We start from the raw sequence: 22066 nt of genomic DNA, 5'->3' as shown, positions 1-22066 counted from the left end.
TTGTAGAGACAGGGTCCTGCCATGTTGCCCAGATTGGTCTCAAACTCCTGGGCTCAAGTGATCCTCCTGCCTCAGCTTCCCAAAGTGCTGAGATTACAGGTGTGAGCCACTGCACCGAGCCCCCTCCCTTTATTTTTATTTTTAAATTTTAAGTTCTGGGGCCCCTCCCTTGAAATAAATAGAGACGTAATATATACACAAGATCATGCTGTGTATTTTAAGGCAATGGTCCTCAACCTTTTTAACACTAGGGACCGGTTTTGTGGAAGATGGTTTTTCCATAGGGGCAGGGGATGATTTTGAGATGAAACTGTTCCACCGGCCGGGCACGGTGGCTCACGCCTGTAATCCCAGCACTTTGGGAGGCCGAGGCGGGCGGATCACGAGGTCAGGAGATCGAGACCATCCTGGCTAACATGGTGAAACCCCCCTCTACTAAAAATACAAAAAAATTAGCTGGGCGCGGTGGAGGGCGCCTGTAGTCACAGCTACTCCGGAGGCCGAGGCAAGAGAATGGCATGAACCCGGGAGGCAGAGCTTGCAGTGAGCTGAGATCGCACCACTGTACTTCAGCCTGGGGGACAAAGTGAGACTCCGTCTAAAAAAAAAAAAAAAAATTGTTCCACCTCAGATCATTATGCATTTGTTAGATTCTCATAAAGAGCATACAACCTACATCTCTTGCTATATGCAGTTCCCAGTAGGGTTTGTGCTTCTATGAGAACCTAATGCTGCACCTGATCTAACAGGTGGGGCTCAGGTGCTAATGCTTACACAGCTCCTGTTGTGCAGTCTGGTTCCTAACAGGCCTGTTTTTTTTTTTTTTTTTTTTTTTAATTAGATGGAGTCTCGCTCTGTCACCAGGCTGGAGTGCAGTGGCACGATCTCAGCTCACTGCAACCTCTGCCTCCCGGGTTCAAGCGATTCTCCTGCCTTAGCCTCCCATGTAGTTGGTACTACAGGCGCACACTGTGATGCCCAGCTAATTTTTGTATTTTTAGTAGAGACGGGGTTTCACCATGTTGGCCAGGATGGTGTCGATCTCCTGACCTTGTGATCCGCCCACCTCGGCCTCCCAAAGTGCTGGGATTACAGGCGTGAGTTGCTGCGTCCGGCCCCCTAACAGGCTTGTTTTATGGAATACAGTCATGGACAGTACTTGCCCTTCAGGATATCTTTTTGTAACCTTGATTTTGGCTTGCTAAAATAGGAGGTCTATTTTCTTTTCTTTGTTTTTAATGTATGTGGTTCTGTACTTACGTGGTGTGAAATCTACATAAATGTTAAATCCTTGGTTATTTATTTATTTTGAGACAGAGTCTCACTCCGTCACCCGGTCTGGAAAGCAGTGGCATAATCTCGGCTCACTGTAACCTCCACTTCCCAGGTTCCAGTGATTCTCCTGCCTCAGCCTCCTGAGTAGCTGGGATTACAGGCATGCGCCACTACACCTGGCAAATTTTCGTATTTTTTTTTAGTAGAGATGGGGTTTCACCATGTTGGCCAGGCTCGTCTTGAACTCCTGACCTTAGGTGATCTGCCTGTCTTGGCCTCCCAAAGTTTTGGGATTACAGCATGAGCCACTGCGCCTCGCCTTATTTTTTTGAGACAGGTTCTAGCTCTGTCACCCAGGCGGGAGTGCAGTGGTGCCATCATGGCTCATTGCAACCTCGAGTTCTCAGGCCCAAGTGATCCTCCTATCTCAGCCTCCTGAGTAGCTGGGACCACAGGCATGCGCCACTATGCCCAGCAAAATTTTTGTTTCACTCTGTTGCCCAGGGTGGGGTGCAGTGGCAGGATCTCGGCTCAATGCAACCTCTGCCTCTTGCGTTCAAATGATTCTCATGCCTCAGCCTCCCGAGTAGCTGGGATTATAGGCATGCGCCACTACACCTGGCTAATTTTTGTATTATTGGTAGAGATGGGGTTTCATCATGTTGGCCAGGCTGGTCTCGAACTCCCGACCTCAGGCGATCCATATACCTTGGCCTCCCGAAGTGCTGGAATTACAGGCGTAAGCCACTGCGCCTAGCTTTTTTGTTTGTTTTTGTTTTGTAGGGACAGAGATTTTACCTGTTGCCCAGGATGGCCTTGAATTCCTGACCTCAAACAATTTGCCCTCCTTGGCCTCCCAAGGTGCTGGGATTACAGGTGTGAGCCACTATGCCCGGCTGATTTTTTAAATTATTATTATTGTTTGTGTGTGTGTGTTGCAGGATCTTACCCTATCACCCAGGCTGGAATGCAGTGCTGTGATCTCGGCCTACTGCAACCTCCGCCTCCTAGGTTCAAGTGATTGTCCTGCCTCAGCCTCCTGAGTAGCTGGAATAATAGCTGTGTGCCACCATGCCTGGCTAATTTTTGTATTTTTAGTAGAGATGGGGTTTCATCATGTTGGCCAGGCTGGTCTCGAACTCCTGACCTTAGGTGATCCACCCGCCTCGTTCTCCCAAAGTGCTGGGATTACAGATGTGAGCCACTGTGACCAGTTTGGTTTAGGTTTTTTTTTTTTTTTTTTTTTTGTTTTTTGAGAAATCTCGCTCTGTCGCCCAGGCTAGAGTGCGGTGACACAATCTCAGCTCACTGCAAGCTCCACCTCCCAGGTTCACGCCATTCTCCTGCCTCAGCCTCCCAAATAGCTGGGACTACATGCGCCCGCCACCATGCCCGGCTAATTTTTTTTATGCATTTTAAGTAGAGATGGGGTTTCACTGTGTTAGCCAGGATTGTCTCGATCTCCCGACCTCTTGATCTGCCCGCCTCGGCTTCCCAAAGTGCTGGGATTATAGGCATGAGCCACCGCATCCGGCCTGGTTTGGTATTTTTTTAATGAGTCTGGGTTGTTTATGAAAACTTGTCACAGCTGTTAACCTTAACTTTTTTTTTTCTTTTTTTTCCGAGACGGAGTCTCGCTCTGTCACCCGGGCTGGAGTGCAGTGGCGCGATCTTGGCTCATTGCAACCTCTGCCTCCCAGGTTAAAGCGATTTTTCTGCCTCAGCCTCCTGAGTAGCTGGGACTGCAGGCACTCACCATCTCGCCTGGCTAATTTTTGTATTTTAGTAGAGATGGGGTTTCACCATATTGGCCAGGCTGGTCTGGAACTTCTGGCCTCAAGTGATCCACCTGCCTTGGCCTCCCATGCCTGGCAACCTTAACTTTTTATTTGCTGGTAATTATTTGTGTTTGCATTCACGTGAAAATTTGAAATTCTCATTAACGTTTAAAGATTCTTACATAGATTGCTTGTAATTTAACCCTGAAGTTGTGTCAAGTGACTTTACAATGTCAATTTGTTTTATTTATTTATTTATTTATTTATTTATTTTTGTGATAGGATCTGGCTCTGTTGCTAAGGCTGGAGTGCAGTGTTGCAAATACGGCTCACTGCAACCTCTGTCTCCCGGGTTCAAGCCATCCTCCCACCTCAGCCTCCCAAGTAGTTGGAACTACTGGTGCGCCCCACAGTGCCTGCCTAGTTTTTTTGTATTTTCAGTAGATGTGGAGTTTTGCCATGTTGATCTTGAACTCATGGCCTCGAGTGATCCACCCAACTTAGGCCTCCTAACATGCTGGTGTTACAGGTGTGAGCCACTGTGTCCAGCCCGAAAATGTCAGTTTCGTGCCATGATTAATAGCTAACTACATTTTGGGAATGGAATAAAATTTCATTCTATAATGAAGTCTTTGTAAAACTCATTAGTTGTGGTATGAGGCTTGTTGGCAATATAAGTGAACGTGGTTTATTTTTATTAACTGTATCAGAACTTTAGAATGTTGGTCTCCTGAAACCATTGCCTTGAGAGGCTTTATTGAACAGTGTTGCCAATGATCAGTTTTTTTTTAAATTTCCTTTTTTTTGAGACTGAGTCTTACCCTGTTGGCCAGGTTGGAGTATAGTGGTATGGTCATGGCTCACTGCAGCCTCAACATCCTGGGCTCAAGCAGTCCTCCTACCTCAGTCTTCCGAGTAGCTGGAACTACAGGTGTATGCCACCATGCCTGGCTTTTGTATATTTTGTAGAGACAGGGTTTAGCCATGTTGCCCAGGCTGGTCTCAAACTCTTAAATTCAAATGATCCACCCACCTAGTTTTCCCAAAGTGCTTTAATTACATGTGTGAGGCACCGTGGCTGGCCAGGTCAAATAGTTTTCATTGACGTTTTTCATATTGCTTTTTAAAGTCATGTTAAAATATTCTTAATTTTTCTAAGTGGAATTAATCTTGATTATAATTTTAGTTTTTTATAAAGGGCGGGTTTTGAAACAAGTACTGCATTTTTCTTTTCGGGTTTATAAACATTTACTGTGGACTTTGTGCAGTTAACTATTTTCATTCCTGAAACACATTTCGAAATCAGGAATTGAAGACTAAATGTCTTTTCACTGAAGCTTGAGCAGATTTTAGAAAGGGGAGTTCTTTTTTTTTTCTTTTTTTGGTAGAAATGGGGCTCTTGTTATGTTGCCCAGGCTGGCCTCCAACTTCTGGGCTTAAACTGTCCTCCTGCTTTAGCCTCTGGTCTGGAGAGTTCTTTATGGCCTCTTTGAGAACTTTTACTTTACACATGATTCTATCTAGCTTTCTTTTCTGATGTACATACTGGCAGCAAGTAGAAAAGCAATGTTTTCAGAGGCAGATATATTAACAGCAATGAGAAATAACAGTAGCGTGATAGAAAGTTGAAAGACTTAGCTGGGTGCGGTGGCTCATGCTTGTAATCCCAGCACTTTGGGAGGCCAAGGAGGGTGGATCACTTGAGGTCAGGAGTTCGAGACCAGTCTGGCCAACATGGTGAAACCCTGTCTCTACTAAAAAACAGAAAAAGGGCCGGGCGTGGTGGCTCACCCCTGTAATCCCAGCACTTTGGGAGGCTGAGGAGGGCGGATTGCAAGGTCAAGAGATTGAGACCATTCTGGCCAACAGGGTGAAACCCCATCTCTACTAAAAATACAAAAAAATTAAATGGGCATGGTGATGTGTGCCTGTAGTCCCAGCTACTTGGGAGGCTGAGGCAGGAGAATTGCTTGAACCCGGGAGGCAGAGGTTGCAGTGAGCCGAGATCGGGCCACTGCACTGACGACAGAGGGAGACTCCGTCTAAAAAAAAAAACAAACAAAAAAACCAGACTTGGGGCTGGGCGGGCGCCTGTAATCCCAGCTACTTGGGAGGCTGAGGCAGGAGAATCGCTTGAACCCGGGAGGTGAAGGTTGCAGTGAGCTCAGATTGTGCCACTGTGCCCCAGCCTGGGCCACAGAGTGAGACTCTGTCTCAAAAAAAAAAAAAAAAAAAAAAAAAATTGGAAGACTGGTGGCTGGGCATGGTGGCTCACACCTGTAATCCCAACACTTTGGGAGGCTGAGGCAGGCAGATTACCTGAGCCCAGGAGTTCAAGTCCAGCCTGGGCAACACAGGGAAACCCCATCTCAACAAAAAATATTAATACAAAAAATTTAGCCAGTCATGGTCGTGCACTTCTGTAGTCTCAGCTACTTGGGAGGCTGAGGCAGGTGGTTCACTTAAGTCTGGACGTCGAGGTGAGCCATGATTGCACCACTGCACTCCAGCCTGGGCGTTAAAATGAGACCTTATCTCAAAAAAACAAAGCAAAGAGCCTGGAAACTACTAAAAAACAGACACAAGAGCTCAACAAGTATACCATTCTGGGAGGTTTTTTTTTTTGAGATGGAGTTTTGCTCTTGTCACCCAGGCTGGAGTGCAATGGCACCATCTCTGCTCACTGTAGTTCCGCCTCCCAGGTTCAAGCAGTTCTCCTGCCTGACTCCTGAGTAGCTGGGATTACAGATATTGGTCACACACCGGGCTAATTTTTGTATTTTTAGTAGAGACGGGGTTTCCCCATTTTGGCCAGGCCGGTCTCGAACTCCTGACCTCAGGTGATCCGCCTGCTTCAGCCTCCCAAAGTGCCGGGACCACAGGCGTGAGCCACCGCACCTGGCTTTTTTTTTTTTTGACATAGAATCTTGTTCTGTTGCCCAGGCTGGAGTGCAGTGGTACAATCTTGGCCCACTGCAACCTCTGCCTCCCAGCTTCTAGCGATTTTCCTGCCTCTGACTCCTGAGTAGCTGGGATTACGGGTGCCCGCCACCACACCCGGCTAATTTTTGTATTTTTAGTAGAGACGGGGTTTTGCCACATTGGCCAGGCCGGTCTTGAACTCCTGACCTCAGATGATCCACCTGCCTAGGCCTCCCAAAGTGCCGGGATTACAGGCGTGAGCCACCATTCCCGGCCTGGGAGTTTTGACTGTAAGTTTATAGCTGTATACCTTAGGCCCTAAGGGCATTACTGTTTTATAGCACAGTGTAGTTAATTAATGTGCTCATAATGGTGACTCATAACACCAGGTTAAATGATTTTTTATATCTCCCAAAGAAGTAGTTTTCAATCTGCAGGTCATGACCCCTTAGTAGATTGTGAAACACATTAGTGGATTATGACAAGCATTTTTAGAAAAATGAAAAAGAATAAGAAGTGTTAGGATGCATTGCATTATTGAAATAATTGTTTTTGAGATGGAGTTTCGCTCTTAGTTGCCGAGGCTGGAGTGCAATGGCCCGATCTGCCTCCCGGGTTCAAGCGATTCTCCTACCTCAGCCTCCTGAGTAGCTGGGATTACAGACATGCGCCACCATGCCTGGCTAATTTTGTATTTAGTTTTAGTAGAGACGGGGTTTCTCCATGTTGGTCAGGCTGGTCTTGAACTCCTGACCTCAGGTGATCCACTTGCCTCGGCCTCCCAAAGTGCTGGGGATACAGGCATGAACCCCTGTGCCCGGCCTAATTTTTGTATTTTTAGTAGAGATGGGGTTTCACCATGTTGGCCAGGATAGTCTTGATCTCTTGACCTCGTAATCTGCCCACCTCGACTCCCAAAGAGCTGGGATTACAGGTGTGAGCCACTGCACCCAGCTGCCAAGAATTGTTTTAAGCTTTGGTTTGAGTTAATGTATATATACTGCATTGTAATTCAAAATGTAATTTTTGGCCAACTCTGGGCACATTGCCTATGGACTAGTCCTGCTCTGCCACGAGCAGCAACAGTTCAATGAATTTTTTTTTTTTTTTTTTTTTTTTGAGACAGGGTCTCTGTCACCAAGGCTAGAATGCAGTGGTGCAGTCTCGGCTCACTGCAACCTCTGTCTCCTGGGCTCAAGCGATCCTCCCACCTCAGCCTCCTGAGTAGCTGGGAGTACAGGAGCACGCTACCATGCCTGGCTAATTTTTGTATTTTTTGAAGAGATGAGGTTTTGCCATGTTGTTCAGGCTGGTCTTGAACTCTGGAGCTCAGATGATCCACCCACCTTGGCGTCCAGAAATGCTGGGATTACAGGGATGAGCCACCGTGCCTAGCCAAAAATTTTTTTTTAAGTAATTTTTTATTGATATAGTCAAAAAAGTTACTGCTTTAGAGCCACAGAAACGCAGTAAAAGGATTGAGGAAGAGTTTTGAGGTTATATCTAAGCTAGGGTTGTCAGATTTGGCAAATAGAAATACAGGACACTCAGTTAAATTTGAATTTTTGATGAACATTGACCAGTTTTTTAGTATAATTGTGTATTAAATTGCATAGAAAAAAGTTACTTATCTAAAGTTGAAATTTAACTGAGCATCTTGTATTTTATCTGGCAACTCCAGTCTAAGCTGGAATCATGGTTCACTGTTTTTTTTTTTTTTTTTTTTTTGAGTCGGAGTCTTGCTGTGTTGCCCAGGCTGGAGTGCAATGGTGCGATCTTGGCTCACTGCAACCTCCACCTCCTGTGTTCAAGTGATTCTCCTGCCTCAGCCTCCTGAATAGTTGGGATTACAGGCACCCACCACCATGCCCAGCTAATTTTTATATTTTTAGTAGAGACGGGGTTTTCGCCATGTTGTTCAGGCTGGTCTTGAACTCCTGACCTCAGGTGGTCCGCCCACCTGGGCCTCCCAACGTGCTGGGATTACAGGCATGATCTACCGCGCCTGGCCATGGTTCACTCTTTAGTAACTAAAATTTAAGCTCTATGAAAGCAGGAACTTTGTTTTGTTCACTATTGATTGTATCCCTATTTCTTGAATGGTTGGCACTTAACTGCTTGGTCACATGTTTGAATGGGCAAGTTACTCAGCCACTCTCAGGCTTAGTTTATTTACCTATTAAAAGAGAAAGAATATCTTCCTTGTCTGGGCGCGGTGGCTCACGCCTGTAATCCCAGCACTTTGGGAGGCTGAGGCGGGTGGATCACGAGGTCAGGAGATCGAGACCAACCTGGGCAACATTGTGAAACCTCATCTCTACTAAAATAGAAGAAATTAGCTGGGCATGGTGGTGCGCATCTGTAGTCCCAGCTACTCGGGAGGCTGAGGCAGGGGAATCGCTTGAACCCAGGAGGTGGAGGTTGCAGTGAGCCAAGATTGTGCCACTGCACTCCAGCCTGGACGACAAAACGAGACTCTGTCTCCAAAAAAAAAAAAGAATACCTTCTTTAAAAACTGAGATACTGGCCGGGCACGGTGGCTCGTGCCTGTAATCCCAGCACTTTGGGAGGCCGAGGCGGGTGGATCACGAGGTCAGGAGATCGAGACCATCCTGCCTAACATGGGGAAACCCTGTCTCTACTAAAAATACAAAAAATTAGCCGGGCGTGGTGGCGGGCGCCTGTAATCCCAGCTACTTGGGAGGCTGAGGCAGGAGAATGGCGTGAACCCGGGAGGCAGAGCTTGCAGTGAGCGGAGATGGTGCCACTGCACTCCAGCCTGCTGGGCAACAGAGCGAGACTCCGTCTCAAAAAAACAAACAAACAAAAAAACTGAGATACTAAAGTCTTAATATTTTCTGTTTTTATGTATTTATTTTTTGAGATGGGATCTTGCTGTATTGCCCAGGTTGGAGTACAGTATTGTGATCATGGCTTATTGCAGCCTTTAACTCCTGGGTTCAAGTGATCCTCCCACCTCAGCCTCCTGAGTAGCTGGGACCACAGGCACATGCAACATCACACCCTGCAATTCTTTTTTTTTTTTGAGACACCGTCTCGCTTTGTCACCCAGGCTGGAGTGCGTGGTGCAATTTCTGCTCACTCTAACCTCCACCTCCCGAGTTCAAGCAGTTCTTCTGCCTCAGCCCCCCGAGTAGCTTGGGACCACATGTGTGCGCCATCATGCCTGGTTAATTTTTTGTATTTTTAGTAGTGACAGGGTCTTACCATGTTGCCCAGGTTGGTCTCAAACTCCTGAGCTCAAGTGATCTGCCCGCCTTGGCCTCCCAAAGTGTCTGCGCCCTACAATTTAAAAAAATTTTTGTAGAGACAGTCTCACTGTTACCCGGGCTGGTTTTGAACTTCTGCCCTCAAGTAGTCCTCTTGCCTTGGCCTCCCAAAGTGTTGGGATTAAGGCCATGAGGCAGCACACCCAGCCTAAATTCTTCTTATGTTCTGTTCTTGGCACATAGTAGATGTTCAACAATGTAGAGTCAAACGCATTTGGAGTTGGAATGGCTCTGGTGTTTTTTTTTTTTTTTAAACCAGAAACACGTGCAGTTTATTGAATGCCATTGTAGAAAAGTGTGTGAGGATAAACGGCTGATAGAGAACTTGGCTCTGGGGGCAGGGCGAGGAATGGAGGACATGGGAATCAGATCATGGGCAGAGCTCCTGGCCTAGATGATGCCTCCTGATCTGTTGATAGACTTGAAAGATCAACACTGGGATGATGCTGAGCAGAATGGTCGTAATGATGCGCACAATCAGGGCCCAGATGTTCAGGCACTTGGCGGTGAAGGCATAGGCCTGGGCCCTGATCAGGTCGCCAACCATCTTCTTGTCCCTAGACTTCACGGAGTAGGCCAATGCTATGAAGCCCAGGCAGCAGGAGTTCATGAAGTGGGTGTTGAACAGGGACCAGACGACATGGTCGGGCATGGAGTTCTCGCTGTGGATGTGGATCACGGTGGACATTGGGGGAGCAGGGTTGTGGGGTGCCCCCAGCACAGCCACCTCTTGCTCCTCCTTGAGCATCTCATAGTTAGGGGGATGGCCGATGTTGGCAGGAGTGAAGAGGTTTGGACATTGTGGTTCATGGTGTCCAGGGAAGACCAGCTGTGGTCGGGTTGCTGGGGTGGTTCTCAGTGGGCCCCTCCCTTTCCCTGGTAGTTTGGATTTCTCTGGCTCTGGTGGTTTTTTAGTACTCATTCTGTTTACGGGTGAAGAAATTGAGACCAAGAGGGTTATTTACCAGAGTATCTCATCATTGGCTGCATAACTAGCATTAGAATCTGATGTACTTTTATTTCTAATACATTTCTTTTTTTTTTTTTTGAGATGGAGTCTCGCTCTGTTGCCGAGCCTAGAGTGCAGTGGGGCAATCTTGGCTCATTGCAACCTCCACCTCCTGGGTTCAAGCTATTCCTGTCTCAGCCTCCCAAGTAGCTGGGACTACAGGCACCTGCCGCCACAGCCGGCTAGGTTTTGTATTTTAGTAGAGATGGGGTATCACCATGTTGGTCAGGCTGGTCTCGAACTCATGACCTCAGGTGATCCACCTGCCTCGGCCTCCCAGTGCTGGGATTATAGGCATGAGCCACCATGCCTGGCCTTTCTCTGTCGTTTCCTTTCTTTTTCTTCATCCCTCCTCTCCTTTTCTCCCCTCCCCGCTGCCTCCTCCCCTCTTCCCTTCTTTCCTTCCTTTCTCTCCTTTTTATTTCTTCCTTTCTTTTTCTTTCTCTGTCTCTCCCAACCCTTCCTCTCTCCCTCCCTCCCTCCCTCCCCTTCTCTCTCCCCCTCCCCTTTTGTTCCTAAGAGGCAGGGTCTCCTCATGTTGCTGAGGCTGACCTTGAACTCCTGAGCCCAGATGATTCTGCCTCCTTAGTAGCTGGGACTACACCCACCTCCCGTTCCGTTGTCATCTTTTTTTTTTTTTTTCTTTTTTGGAGACAGAATCTTCCTCTGTTGCTCAGGGTGGAGTGTAGTGGCACGATCATAGCTTACTGTAACTGTGTAACCTCGAATTCTTGGGGTCAAGCAATCATCCCATCATCCCACCTCAGCTTGCTGAGTACCTGGGGCTACAGGTGTGTACCACCATGTCCGGCTAATTACTTTTCTTATTTTTATTTTTCGGAGATAGGATCTTGCTCTGTTGCCCAGGCTGGTGTCAAACTCCTGGGCTCAAGTGAAACTCTTGCCTTGGCCTCCCAAAGTGTTGGGAGGGATTACAGGCATGAGCCACTGCACCCAGCCTCCTCCTTCTTCCCATTTAACTCCTAACCACACCGAACTTTCTGTCTGCAGAGAGGAGCATTGGTCAGCAGTTCACAAAATGGCTAGGTGTGATGGCGTGCACCCATAGTCCCAGCTACTTGGGGAGCTGAGGTGGGAGGATCGCTGGAGCCCAGGAGTTCAAGGCCCTGGGCAACACAGCAAGACCTTATCTCTGGCTGGGCCCGGTGGCTCACGCCTGTAATCCCAGCACTTTGGGAGGCTGAGGTGGGTGGATCACCTGAGGTCAGGAGTTCGAGACCAGCCTGGCCAACATGGTGAGACCCTGTGTCTACTAAAAGTACAAAAATTAGCCAGGCACGGTGGCGTGCTCCTGTAATCCCAGCTACTCGGGGGGGCTGAGACAGGAGAATCACTTGAACCCGGGAGGAGGAGGTTGCAGTGAACCAAGAACACGCCACTGCACTCCAGCCTGGGTGACATAGTGAGACTCTTATCTCAAAAAAAAAAAAAAAAAAAGGTCATCTGTACTATTGCATGTTAGTAGTTTCTTTCTGCTTATTGTTGAGTAGTAGTCTATTGTATGCATGTACCAGTTTGTTCATCTAGTGGTGGACATTGAGTTAGCAGGTTTTGGCTATTAAAAATAAAGCTGGAGGCCGGGTGCGATGTCTCACGCCTGTAATCCCAGCATTTTGGAAGGCCGAGGCAGGCGGATCACCTAAGGTTGGGAGTTTGAGACCAGCCTGACCAACATGGAGAAACCCCATCTCTACTAAAAATACAAAATTAGCCAGGCGTGGTGGCGCATGCCTGTAATCCTAGCTACTCAGGAGGCTGAGGCAGGAGAATCGCTTGAACCCGGGAGGCAGAGGTTGTGGTGAGCCAAGATTGCACCATTGCACTCCAGCCTGGGCATCAAGAGTGAAACTCCGTCTCAAAAAAATAAATAAATAAAGCTGGTATGAATATTTATGTACAGGTTTTGTGTGAACATACGATTTTATTTCTCTTGGTTGGAATGCGTAGAAATGAGATTGCTGGGTTTTGTGGCAAGTGTTTATTTTTCCAGGGTACATATAATCCTGTGAGTGTTTATTTAATTTTAAAAGTAATTGCTAAACTGTTTGCTAAAGTGACTACTATATTTTCTTCCCCTAGCAGTGTATGAATTTTTTTTTGAGGCAGGGTCTTGCTCTGTCACCCAGGGTGGAGTGCAGTGGTGAGATATTGTCTGACTGCAACATTGACCTCCTGGGCTCAAGTGATCCTCCTGCCTCAGCCTCCTGGCTGGGACCACAGGCATGTACCACCACACCTGGTAGTTTGCTTTGATTTTTAGTAGAGAAGAGGTCTCACTATGTTGCCCTGGGTGGTGTTGAACTCCTGGGCTCAAGTGATTCATCTACCTCAGCCTCCTAAAGTGCTGGGATTATAGATATGAGCCCCTGTGCCTGGCCTCATTGTGGTTTTAATTTGCATTTCCCTAATGCCCAGTGATATTGAGCATTTTTTCATGTGTTTATTTGACATTCATACCATCTTTGGTGATGAGAAACTACGTTTATGCATTGCTTAATGATGGGGATGTGTTTTGAGAAATTTTTTCGGTGATCTTATCATTGTACAAATATAGAGTTTACTTACACAAGCCTAGATGGTATACCTACTAGACACATAGGTTGTCGTACAGAGTATTACTCTTAGGCTACAAATCTGTATAGCATGTTGCGGTACTGAACACTGTTGGCAGATGTAACATAATGTTAAGTATTTGTGAATCTAAACATATCTAAACATAGAAAAGGTGAGTAAAAATACAGCGTAAAAGATAAAAGTGGTATATCTGAATAGGTCACTTACCATGAATGGAGCTTGCAGGACAGGAAGTTGCTTGGGATGAGTCATTTATCAGTGGTGTGTGAATGTGCAGGCCTAGGACATTACTGTATGCTACTGTAGACAAACACTGAACAGTTAGGATACACTAAATTGATAAATATCTTTCTTATTTTGTTTTTTGAGATGGAGTCTCGCTCTATCGCCCAGGCTGGGGTGTAGTGGCGTGATGTTGGCTCACTGCAGTCTCTGTCTTCTGGGTTCAAGCGATTCTCCTGCCTCAACCTCCTGAATAGCTGGGATTACAGGTGCGTGCCACCACACCTGGCTAATTTTTGTATTTTTAGTAGAGACGGGGTTTCACCATGTTGGCCAGGCTGGTCTCGAACTCCTGACCTCAGGTGATCCACCTGCCGCGGCCTCCCAAAGTGCTGGGATTATAGACGTGAGCCACCGCACCTGGCCAGAGATGAAGTCTTGCTGTATTGCCCAGGGCGTTGAACTCCTGGGCTCCAGCAATCCTCCCACCTCAGCTTCCCACGTAGCTGGGACTGTGGGTGCACGCCATCATGCCTAGCCGTTTTGTGAACTGTTGACCAATGCTCTTTTCTGCAGACAGAAAGTTCACTGTGGTTAGGAGTTAAGACTTTTAACCTCTGACCTCAAGTGATCTGCCCACCTTGACCTCCCAAAGTGCTGGGATTACAGGTGTGAGCCATCACGCCTGGTCAAAAATATCTTTCTTTAAGAATAAATTTACCTTAACTTACTGGTTGATCATTGTATATAGGTCTGTTGTTAATTGAAACATGCGGGCCGGGCCCGGTGGCTCACGCCTGTAATCCCAGCACTTTGGGAGGCCGAGGCGGGTGGATCACAAGGTCAGGAGATCAAGACCATCCTGGCTAACACGGTGAAACCCCGTCTCTACTAAAAATACTAAAAATTAACCGGGTGTGGTGGCGGGCGCCTGTAATCCCAGCTACTCGGGAGGCTGAGGCAGGAGAATGGCGTGAACCCGGGAGGTGGAGCTTGCAGTGAGCCGAGATCGTGCCACTGCACTCCAGCCTGGGCAACAGAGCGAGACTCTGTCTCAAAAAAATAAATAAATAAATAAATAATTGAAACATGCGGTGCATGTGTTTATTTGCGATCTGACTTGTTTGGAAATATTTGCATTATCTTCCTTCTAGATTTAGAGCATCTTGACAGTAGGAACAAGTGTTTTGTACAACTTTGTATGCTTAGTAAGTTATCAATTAACTTGTTGTGGCCAGGCGCAGTGGCTCACGACTGTAATCCCAGCACTTTGGGAGGCCGAGGCGGGCAGATCACCTGAGGTCAGGAGTTCGAGACCAGCGTGGCCAACGTGGTGAAACCCTGGGTTGGTTTGTTTGTTTATTTATTTATTTATTTTTTGGAGACGGAATCTCGCTCTGTCGCCCAGGCTGGAGTGCAGTGGCGTGATCTCGGCTCACTGCAACCTCCGACTCCCAGGTTCATGCCATTCTCCTGCCTCAGCCTCCCAAGTAGCTGGGACTACAGGCGCCCGCCACCATGCCTGGCTAATTTTTTTATTTTTAGTAGAGATGGGGTTTCACCGTGTTATCTGGGATGGTCTCGAACTCCTGACTTTGTGATCCGCCCGCCTCGGCCTCCCAAAGTTCTGGGATTACAGGCGTGAGCCACCACACCTGGCCTACCCTGTGTTTATTACAAATACACAAATTGGCCATTTGTGGGTGGCTCATCTACAGTCTCAGTGACTCAGAAGGCTGAGGCAGGAGAATCTCTTGAACCCGGGAGGCAGAGGTTGCAGTGAGCAGAGATCGTGCCACTGTACTTCAGCCTGGGTGACAGAGTGAGACTGTGTCTCAAAATAATAATAATAATTTGTTGAATATGTGACTGTTGGTTTAATTTTTATTTTTATGAGATGGAGTCTCACTCTGTTGCCCAGGTTGGAGTACAGTGGCGTGCAGTGGCGCAATCTTAGCTCACTGCAACCTCCGCCTCCTGTGTTCAGGTGATTCAGCCTCCCAAGTACCTGAGACTACAGACGTGCACTACCGTGCCTGACTAATTTTTGTAATTTTAGTAGAAATGGGGTTTCACCGTGTTGGTCAGCCTGGTCTCAAACTCCTATTCTCAAGTGATCCGCCTACCTCGACCTTCCAAAGTGGCGGAATTATAGGTGTGAGCCGTGGTGCCTGGCCAGACTATTGGTTTGGTTTGGTTTGATGTTATGTTATGTTATGTTATGTTATGTTATGTTATGTTATGTTATGTTATGTTATTTTAAGACAGAGTTAGTCTCTTGTCGCCCAGGCTGGAGTGCAGTGGCATGATCTCGGCTTACTGCAACCTCCGCCTCCCAGGTTCAAGTGATTCTCCTGTCTTAGCCTCCCAAGTAGCTGGGATTACAGGCGCCCACCACCGTGCCTGGCTAATTTTTGTATTTTTAGTAGAGACAGGGTTTCACCATCTTGGCCAGGCTGTTCTGGAACTCCTGACCTCATGATCCACCCGCCTTGGCCTCCCAAAGTGCTGGGATTACAGGCGTGAGCCACTGCGCCTGGCTGACTATTGGTTTTATTATTAAGCAGTAGTAGTTGACCCTGTCATGTAGAAAGCATGGCATTTATAGGCATACCACGTTTAATTTCCTCCCCTTTTTTTATTTTTGGAGTACCTCCTGCTTGTGAGGCTTGGGAATACAGTAGTGAATAAGCCAGATGAGGTCTCTCTTTCTGGAGCTTATGTGGTAGTATAGACTAGGCAGAAAGTTCTCATTGCCCCTGCCACCTTATGGCATTGAGGTGTTTGAGATGCTAATGTTTACTTCTGTCTCATAAAATCTTGAAAGGAGTTCTTTTAGATGAAGAGGAAAACAAACAAAATCAGAAGAATGGGCCTGGGTCATGTCTGTAAACCTCCCCACGTCATGGGGAGGCTGAAATGGGAAGGGCCAGGAGTTCAAGACCAGGCTGAGAAACATAACAAGACCCCATCTCTACAAAAAATATTTTTTAATTAATGGGGGATGGCAGCACACACCTGTAGTCGCAGCTACTACGAGGCTGAAGCGAGAGGATTGCTTGAGCTCAGGAGTTAAAGATTGCAGGAGCTATGATCACAGCACTGTGCTCCAGCCCCTCTTATCAGCAGTCTGGTATGTTGCTAAGGGTCTTGTTCTTTTTAGTGCTTCAGGGACAGCCACTGGCTATGCCCAGAAATAAGTATGTTTGAGAAGCTTTCTGACCTCAGCTTGAAAAATTGATTAGGGTCATAATTAAAAAGGGAGGGAAACAGGGTTGAGTGAACCGGACCCCACCGTGAGTTTATTCTCCCAGGGCATACATAATCTCATGTGATTACCACATAGCCCTGTTAGATAATCTGTTATCCTGTCCTCATTTTACCCATGAGGAAATGAAGGCCCAGAGAGGTTAAATGACCTATTCAAATTCACTCAGAAGGTGGCAGAGATGAGTTACTGTCATTGTATTTTGGATCTCTGGAAAGAAAGAAAACTAGTGATGGTATTAAAAAATGTTATTAATAGTTTCTTTTAATCAACCAGGAACTTGAGTCAGTAGCTTCACTGGGTGAAGGACTATACTTCAACAGTATGAAAAACGGAAAAGAAAATGAGGAATTTTGGCTGGGCACAGTGGCTCACACCTGTAATTCTAGCACTTTGGGAAGCCAAGGGAGGAGAGTCGCTTGAGCTCAGGAATTCAAGATCAGCCTAGGCAACATAGTGAGGCCCCATCTTTACAAAAATAAATTAGCTGGGCATGGTGGTGCATGCGTATAGTCTCAGCTACTTGGGAGGCTGACTCAGGAGGGTCACTTAAACCCAGGAATTGGAGGTTGCAGTGAGCTATGATTGCGCCACTGTATACCATCCCAGGCGACAGAGTGAGACCCTATCCCCCCACCGCCAAAAAAAAGAAAAGAAAAGAAAATGAGGAATTTACATTTGTGACAGATACGGAATTCAGGGAATTTAATTGTTCATAGTCTATAAATGCTATAAGAAGTCTCCATACCTTTTTTTTTTTTTTTTTGGAGACAGAGTCTTGCTCTGTCGCCCAGGCTGGAGTGCAGTGGTGCGATCTTGGCTCACTACAAGCTCCGCCTCTCGGGTTCACGCCATTCTCCTGCCTCCACCTTCCCGAGTAGCTGGGACTACAGGCGCCCGCCACCACGCCCGGCTAATTTTTTTGTATTTTTAGTAGAGACGAGGTTTCGCTGTGTTAGCCACGAAGGTCTCGATCTCCCGACCTCATGATCTGTCTGCCTCAGCCTCCCAAAGTGCTGGGATTGCAGGCTTGAATCACCGCACCCAGCCGGAAGTCTCCATACTTTTTAACCCAATCTAAAAGGGTAAGGAAATATATAAGAATGTCTATTTATTATTAAATTTTTTCTATATAAAACATTTCAGAAAATAAAGACTAGCATTTCTGAGCCAAGTGGTAGTAGTGGCCATTTTTTCTGAAAAAAAAAAAAAAAAAAAAAAGAAAGAAAAAACACATTTAGCTATCTATGATGTGAAAAGAGATGATGAACATTTTATTTATGTAATAAATGTTATGTCATAAAATACCATTTATTATGTGCCTATTAGGTTTCAGGAGAGCTGTGCCAAGAGCATTACTTGTATATCTTTTAAGCCTTACAACAGCCCAGCCTGTCAGGCTGGTAGTGCCATATCTATTTTACAGATGAGGAAGTGATGGATTGGAGAAATTAAGGAAATTGCCTTTAGGTCAAAGAGATAGGAAGTGACAAAGCTGAGATTTTTAACCTTGTGAGATTTCAAAGTCTTTGCTTTTTAATAACTGTTCCATTGCTTCTAATATAGAGATATGACAAAAACAAGTAAAAATCAGTGAAGAAGGCTGGGAGCAGTGGCTTATGCCTGTAATCCCAGCAGTTTGGGAGGCCGAGGCGTGTGGATCGCCTGAGGTCAGGAATTTGAGACCAGCCTGGCCAACATGACAAAACTCCGTCTCTACTAAAAATACAAAAAAGTTAGCCAGGCGTGGTGGCAAGCACCTGTAATCCCAGCTACTCAGTAGGCTGAGGCAAGGAGAATCGCTTGAACCTGGGAGGTGGAGGTTGCAGTGAGGTGAGATCGCTCCATTACACTCCAGCCTAGGCAACAAAGCAAGACTCCGTCTCAAAAAATAAATAAATAAATAAATAAAAATAATAACAATAATGAAGAAAACAATCCAGTGATTATTGTCAGCAATAAAATTTCTTCAATCAACCATGCTTTAGTCCTGGCAGTTCTCTATCAGTGAGTTTCAATCAAAAAGTTTGTTTATAATTTTTTTTTTTTAAATTTTGAAATTTGGAAACAACATCATAAATGATGGTTAGTTTTCTGCAGCTCCCTATTTTGGCAGATAGTCTGTTGTTACTCATAATTAATTTGAACTAAAAAGTAGTGTTGTACGATATCATGGGCTGTGAATGTGTTTGTGACTTGATCTGAGAACCCACACACCACTTAGGATGCTTCTGTAGGAAAATTAGAGTATGGAACTCACTTGCCCACGCTTTCCCTGTCTCAGTCCATGTTGGTAGGCTGCAAAGTCTGAGGCTAGAAGGACACTGAACAAGACTTCAGCAGTACATGTTAGTCTTCCAGAGGGAAGGAATATAATAGTTGAGAAAATAATTCCTTTCCTCTGTGACTTTAGGCAAATTCTTGGCTATGCTGTTATTTATTTGGGCCAAACAATATCAGGAGGTTGTACATTTTATTCTTAATTACTGCGATACATTAATTTTATCCATGGGTTTAACCTAGCCTACCTTTTGCTGTTAGACTTCAACTCTACTTGTGTTGGGTTACCCCTCTGCTTAAAAATCACCCTATTCCCAAGCCTGAGGGAGTCTACCTTCAAAGCTTTCTATGACCTAATCCAAGGCCTGTCAAACTTCGTAAAGGGCCAGATAGTAAATTTGTTTTTTTTTGTTTTTTTTTTGAGATGGAGTTTTGCTCTTGTCACCCAGGCTGGAGTGCAATGGTGCCATCTTGGCTCACTGCAACCTCTGCCTCCCGGGTTCAAGTGATTCTCCTGCCTCAGCCTCTCAAGTAGCTGGGGTTATAGGCATGTGCCACCACGTTCGGCTAATTTCTTTGTATTTAGTAGAGATGGGGGTTTCACCATTTTGGTCAGGCTGGTCTTGAACTCCTGACCTCAGGTGATCCACCTGCTGCGGCCTCCCAAAGTGCTGGGATTACCGGTGTGAACCACCGTGCCCAGCCCGATAGTAAATATTTTAGGCTTTGCAGTCCATATACAGTCCCATTTTTTTGTGTATGTTTGCACGTTTTCTTTACATATTTTAAAAGCCCTTTTTTTTTTTTTTGAGACAGAGTCTTGCTGTGTTGCTCAGGCTGGAGTGCAGTGGTGCAATCTTGGCTCACTGCAACCTCTACCTCCTGGGTTCAGGCGATTCTCCTGTCTCAGCTTCCCGAGTAACTGGGATTACAGGCACATGCTGCCACGCCCAGCTAATTTTTGTATTTTTAGTAAAGATGGGGTTTTGCCACATTGGTCAGGCTGGTCTCCTGATCTCAGGTGATCTGCCCACCTCTGCCTCCCAAAGTGCTGGGATTACAGGTGTGAGCCACCGTGCCTGACCTAAAAGCTCTTTACAGTGTAAAAAATATTCTGAGCTTTAAGCCATGTGAAAATAGGCCATGGGCATTTGCTGACCCCTAATAGAACTCCATTTTACCTTTCTGGTCATGTTTCCCATTAACTCTTCAAAAATACGACCTCCATTTAAATCGAGATGGTCTCCTTCCTCACTGCTTGTGGAGGTCCAGTGCCCAGTGTCTGCCTCTTGCTTGCTCCTCCATCATTGTTCTGCCATTCGAGATCCTCATACTTACCCTTTAAGATCTAGCCCAAATTTTCCATGAAACTAATTCTAATAATCAAAAACTTCCTGTAGAACTTAACTTTGTCTAGTACAAGTTAGCTTTCTTATTCAGTAGTAGCTTACTATAAATTACAAGAATAAAAAGATTACCATTTTCCCTCACACTGTTTTGTGGAGAATGCCTAAAGTTACTTTTTCTTTTTACAGGTCAGTATTCCTATTGGCATCCTAATCCCCTTTCCCAAATCTGAATTTTGGGATTTGAAGCTTGCATTTGAGATTATGATTTGTCTTCCTTGTTGTACACAGGAGCAGGGACTTTACAATTAGTATTCGCATCCCTGCTCCTTCATACTTCGTGATGTAAGGCAAGTTATTTTCACTTATGCTTAAGTTTCTTCCCCTGTAAAAAGGGGATGGAAGAGGATTAAATGAATTAAACATGTAACACGCTTAAAGCAATGCCTGGCAAGTAATAAGTGCTCAGTAACTTTTAGCTGTTCTTATTAGCATGTTTGGAAACCAGTAGAAACTACACCAGCAAGTTAAGGTTGAAAAGTGGTATTGATGGGCTTGGGGTAGTACAGTATGAATGGATACAGTTTAGCGTTTCATTGAGTTTGTATATTCATTAATTCATTACACATTTGATGCTGTCAGACGAGGACAGAGACAAAGATGAATGAAACATTATCTCTGCTTCCAGGTTACCCAGTGTAGTAGAGAAGGCAGGCATGCAGATAGTTTAAATTGGTAGCACTGGGAGGGGACTGCCATGGGTGGGCAGTGAAGAAAAAAGGGCTTCAAAATAATGAGAGTTGAGATGGATCTTCAAGGAAGATAAGCAGTTTTCAGTGAGGCCATGAAGAGAGGAGGAAGTTCCAGGCGGGAAGAGTTTGTGCTAAAGTACAGGGATTGCTATACACATGGTGTATGTAGAAAAAATTTGGTTCACAGTGTGATAGAAGAATTGGAGGGGGTCCTCACTGAAAGTAAGGAAACACATTTGGAAGAATATGTTTCAGTTAGAAAATGAAATGAGCTTAAAGTAAACACTAATAAGGTTTTTAAAATGTAAAATTTCAACGTATTTAGAAAGAGAACAGCTGGATGAATCTTATGTACCTGTCACTCAGCTTTAGCAGTTATCAGTAAATGGCCAACGTTGTTTCAGCTATACTCCCCTCTCCTCCACTGATAGTCTTTTGAAGGGGAATACAATTGTTTTGTGGCCTCCAGAAAGGGATAAGTTTATGAGCAACGGGTAGATCATTGGGAGAGACTTGAGTTTCCTGTCAGGAAGCATTCTTGGTACATAAGTCAGAGGTGATATGAATGCCGTGGAAGGGGGTGGCTTACTGTCTGGAGAACTCGAGAAGATGGGAATGGGCACTGTCCAGTATTGTGGCTACTTTCACACATGGTTCTTTAAATTTAAAATTATGTTGATTAAAATTTAAATATTTCAGTTCCTCAGCCATACTAACCGTATTTCAAGTGCTTAGCTGCCACATGTGCCTAATGGCTGCAATATTGGACAACATGACATAGGACATCTTCATCATTGTACAAAGTTCTCTTGGACAGCATGGGACTAGAGCCCTAAGATCCTTTTCTACCTGAGTTGTTTGGATTTTTTGGTGTGTCTAGGTTGGATCTAGTTGTTCATGGCTTCATGACCAAGCCTTTTATCCCTTTCTCTAGAGGGACTCAAGGGGTAAAGGCACTGAAGGGGTAAAACTTCATATGAAGAGTGTGGTGGTGGTGGTGGTGTTTTAAGACAGGGTCTCGCTCTGTCACTCAGGCTGGAGTCCAGTGGTATGATCCTGGCTCACTGCAGCCTCGACTTCCTGGGCTTAAGTGATCCTCCCACCTCAGCTCCCAAGTAACTGGAACTGTAGGCATGAGCCACCACACCTGCCTAATTTTTAAAATTTTCTGTAGAGACGAGGTTTCGCCATGTTGTCCAGGCTGGTCTCAAATTCCTGGACTCACCTTGGCCTCCCAGAGTGCTGGGATTGCAGGTGTGGGCCACTGCGACTGGCCTTTTTTTCCTCCTTTACTACTCTAGTGTATGCTGGAATATGAGGAAATAATTA

The 22066-nt window shown here is 45.7% G+C and overlaps 1 protein-coding gene and 1 pseudogene across 50 annotated transcripts in view; one reads left to right on the top strand and one right to left on the bottom strand.

Moving 5' to 3' along the window:
* Positions 1-22066, top strand: part of ATXN2 (ataxin 2) — a 146707-nt gene that overhangs the window by 7882 nt on the left and 116759 nt on the right. The gene's annotated exons all lie outside the window — the stretch shown is intronic.
* Positions 9615-10075, bottom strand: LOC101059240 (interferon-induced transmembrane protein 3-like; annotated as a pseudogene).

The sequence above is a fragment of the Pan troglodytes genome, chromosome 10 (assembly GCF_028858775.2).
Source record: "Pan troglodytes isolate AG18354 chromosome 10, NHGRI_mPanTro3-v2.0_pri, whole genome shotgun sequence".
NCBI classification, from domain to species: Eukaryota; Metazoa; Chordata; class Mammalia; order Primates; family Hominidae; genus Pan; species Pan troglodytes.
Note: the sequence above shows the minus strand (reverse complement) of the source record. Positions and strands in the feature narration are given on the sequence as shown.